Here is a 3858-nt window from a genome sequence, read left to right as displayed (position 1 = left end):
AAGTCTCTTGTAGGCAGCATATAGATGGGTCTTGTTTTTTTAAATCCATCCTGACACCCTATATCTTTTGATTGGAGTGTTCTGTCCATTTACACTCAGAGTAATTATTAATAGATATGTACTTAGTGCCATTTTATTTCTTGTTTTGTCCCTGTTTCTGGAGAGTTTCTCTACTCCTTTCTAGTCTTCGTCACTTTTTGTCTTTCCTTTCTACTCAAAGAGTCCCCTTTAATATTTCTTGCAGGGCTGGTTTAGTGGTCATGAACTCCTTTAGTTTTTGTTTATGTCAGAAATTCTTCATCTCTCCCTTTATCTGGAATGATAGTCTTGCTGGATAGAGTATTCTTGGCAGCAGATTTTTCTTGGTCAGCACATTGAATATGTCATGCCACTCCCTTCTGGCTTGCCAGGTTTCTGTTGAGAAATCTGCACGTAGCCTTATGGGTCTTCCCTTGTGAGTTAGGGACTTCTTTTGTCTTGTTGTTTTTAGGGATTTTTCTTTATCACTGTGTTTTGCAAATGTAATTACATATGTCTTGGTTTTAGCCTGCTTTGGTTGATTTTGATGGACCTTCTCTATGCCTGCTGGATCTGGATATCTGTTTCCTTCCATAGATTAGGGAAGTTTTCAGCTATAATTTCCTCAGAGAATCCTTCTATCCCCTTTTCTCTCTCTTCTGCTTCTCGACTCCTATGATACTAATGTTATTATGTTTGATGGAGTTTCTGAGTTCCCTAAGTGTACTTTTGTGAATTTTTTCTGTTTTTCAGCTTCGTTATTTTCCATAATTCTATCTTCTGTATCACTTATTCGTTCCTCTGCTTCTTCCACACTTGTGGTCATTACATACAGTTAATTTTCAAATCTCAGTTATTGCATTTTTTATTTTGGCCCTCTTGTTTTTTAGCTGATTTATCTCTGCAGTAAGGGCCTCCCTGTAGTCCTCCATTCCTTTTCCAAACCCAGCTAGTATCCTTATGATTGTTGCTTTAAATTCTCCATCAGGCTTGTTACTTATACCTGTTTTGATTAGATCTCTGTCACCTTATCTTGTTCTTTGATTTGTGATGACTTCTCTGTCTTGGCAGTTTGTCTGAGTCCCTCCCTTCTCTGTGTTAGAAAAGCCTGTTATATTTCCTGCTCCTGTGTGTAATGGCTTTATAAAGAAGAGGTCATATAGTGTCCAGGGCCTGGCACTTCAGGGAGTGTCTGTAGTGTGTCCTGCATGTGCTCTGTTGGTTTGTTTTGTTTTGTTTTGGCTGCTCTATCCCTCAGGCCAGTCATCTGCAGAGGTTTTTCCTTGCCTGCAATGAGGAGTGTTTGAACTTTGGCCAGAATGTGGCAAGTTTTAACTAGGTGTGCTCTAGTCTGCTTGTTAAATGAGACATGCTCCTTCCACTGGAACTGAGGCCTTGCAGAACTCTCTGGTTGGGAGATATGGTGTGGGCAGGGGTTTCTTTTGGTCTTCTGGGGAAGGGGACCTCTGCACTGGGACTGAGGAAAACTTGAAAGAGAAGAGCAGTAGCGACAGAGTGTAGGTGTGTGGGGTCTTGTGTAAGTAGACTATGCAACTAGTGCTGGTGCTGTGCTATTTGCCACAGGTGGCTCTGTTTCTATGCTGAGGGGCGGGAGAGGGAAATGGCACTCACCAGCTGCTTTGTTCCCAAGAGGCATCACTGTGCATGCTACCTTTCTGGGAAATATTCTGAGAATGCGAATAATCACCTATCCTGTGCATCCCAGGTGTTTTTCAGATCACTGTTTTCACAGTTTGCCTCCAGGTTGTTTGCCTTCCTTCTCTCCAGAAGCAGCGCAGTTCCCTCTGGGCTGTATCCCAGCCAGACTTGCTGACTTTTAAAACTCCAGGCTTTAGGGATGGACTGTGGTGGGAGCCTGAGCTGGTCTTCTGGGGGAGGGTCCTGCCATGCTGGGATAGTTGCAAGCTAGATGGAGAAGGCAGTTGTGCCAGAGCACAGGGGCATGGGACTTGGCATAAGCAAATTAGGCAGCCAGTGTTTGTGATGCACTGCTTCCTGCAGGTGGCTCTGTGTTTATGCTGAGGAGGCAGGGGGAGGGAAATGGTGTCTGCCCTCTCCTTTGTGCCCAAAGAGGCATCTCCCGTACTCTGCCTCTCAGAGATGTGCTCTAAGAAGAGTGAATGATTTCCCTCTCTGTGCCCCAAGTGTTCTTCAGATTGCTGTTTACACACCATCTACCCTCACCCCCAGGGCTATTTGCTTGCCTTCCCTCCAGGAGTAGGGCAGTGCCCTCAGGGCTCTACCCCAGTCAAGCCCACCAAGCTTAAAATTCATCTTTAAGCCCCACTATTTTTAAGAACTCATAAAATTCAGCCTCTTTCATTTTCCCAGACAATGGCTCTGGGGAAGGGTTCTCCTTGTGCATATCCCTGTGTGTTCCACTCCTTCTCTCCTTTCTCCATGACTAGGGCTCCCTTCCCTCTGCAGCACCCATGATCCCTTTCTCCCCTAAACTGCTTCTCTGCATTTCCTTCTGCAATGTGGCCTCTTCTCTTTCTCTAGTTGTGCAGTTTATTCTGTCAGTCTTAGGTTGATTTCTGGGGTATTTAAAATGATTTGAGGGGCGCCTGGGTGGTGCAGTCGGTTAAGCGTCCGACTTCAGCCAGGTCACGATCTCGCGGTCCGTGAGTTCGAGCCCCGCGTCGGGCTCTGGGCTGATGGCTCAGAGCCTGGAGCCTGCTTCCGATTCTGTGTCTCCCTCTCTCTCTGCCCCTCCCTCGTTCATGCTCTGTCTCTGTCTGTCCCAAAAATAAATAAACGTTGAAAAAAAAAATTAAAATGATTTTATAATTATCTAGTTGTGTTCGAGGGACGAGATGAGCTTAGAGTCCTCCTACTCCACCACAATCTTAGCTCTCTCCTCCATTTTTAAGTCTTTTAATAAAGATTACCAAACTGCAAAAAGAAAAAAAGACTATAAAAGGGTTCTTGAGACTAAAAATTTTAAGAATAACTGGTCTAGCTTATTGTAAATTTTTGTAAATATACCATATGTGCTATTTTTAGAGACAGGACTCCATATATGTCCACTAAATCAAAGTTCCTAAGTGTTTTCTTATCATGTATTTCTATACTAAGTTGTATAGTTGTGTGTTGTTTTGTTTTGTTTTGCTTTTTTGCTGTAGGTCCAATGTGGAGCTTGAACTGACAACCTTGAGATCAAGACTTGCATGCTGTACTGACTGAGCCAGCCAGGAACCCCTCTTTGCTATGTTTTTGAATGCCTGACCTACCAATGATCTGGGGAAGTGAACTGAAATCTTCCACTTTGATGATAATTTGTCAATTTCTCCCTGTAGTTCTATCAATTTTTGCTTTGTATATTTCAAAGACATTTGATTAAAGCAAATTGTCTGGCTTACTAGATATGTGATCTATGGCAATTTACTTATTTCCTCTGGGCTTTATTTTTCTCATTTGTAATATGTTGGTAACAATAGTATTACCTAATACAGTTGTCAGTAAATATTTGCTATTGGTATCTTCACAGCAGTGATTAGTGAGGGAGCAGAAAAGGAGAACAGTTAGCTTTATTCAGTTGCACTTTTGGCCAGGGGAGAAGTTGGGGGAGAAATATAAATGATTAAGGATATTAAAGTGGAAAAATAGTAGTGGGGAGGGTAGGATGGCTAAGAAGAGAGGTGACAAGCCTGAGCTATGTGGGCAAAGATACCCTGGACACCTTTTTTTTTTTTTTTATTTATATATGAAATTTATTGTCAAATTGGTTTCCATACAACACCCAGTGCTCATCCCAAAAGGTGCCCTCCTCAATACCCATCACCCACCCTCTCCTCCCTCCCACCCCCCATCAACCCT

General features: G+C 43.0%; 1 long non-coding RNA gene across 1 annotated transcript; it reads left to right on the top strand.

Moving 5' to 3' along the window:
• Positions 1-1378: 1378 nt before the first annotated feature.
• LOC121024679 (uncharacterized) lies at positions 1379-3405 on the top strand. The gene is made up of 2 exons (XR_005787789.1): positions 1379-1539; positions 3165-3405. It is a non-coding gene; the product is annotated as an uncharacterized LOC121024679 (long non-coding RNA).
• The last annotated feature ends 453 nt before the right edge of the window (positions 3406-3858 follow it).

The sequence above is a fragment of the Herpailurus yagouaroundi genome, unplaced genomic scaffold, assembly GCF_014898765.1.
Source record: "Herpailurus yagouaroundi ecotype Mexico unplaced genomic scaffold, PumYag 66797, whole genome shotgun sequence".
NCBI classification, from domain to species: Eukaryota; Metazoa; Chordata; class Mammalia; order Carnivora; family Felidae; genus Herpailurus; species Herpailurus yagouaroundi.
Note: the sequence above shows the minus strand (reverse complement) of the source record. Positions and strands in the feature narration are given on the sequence as shown.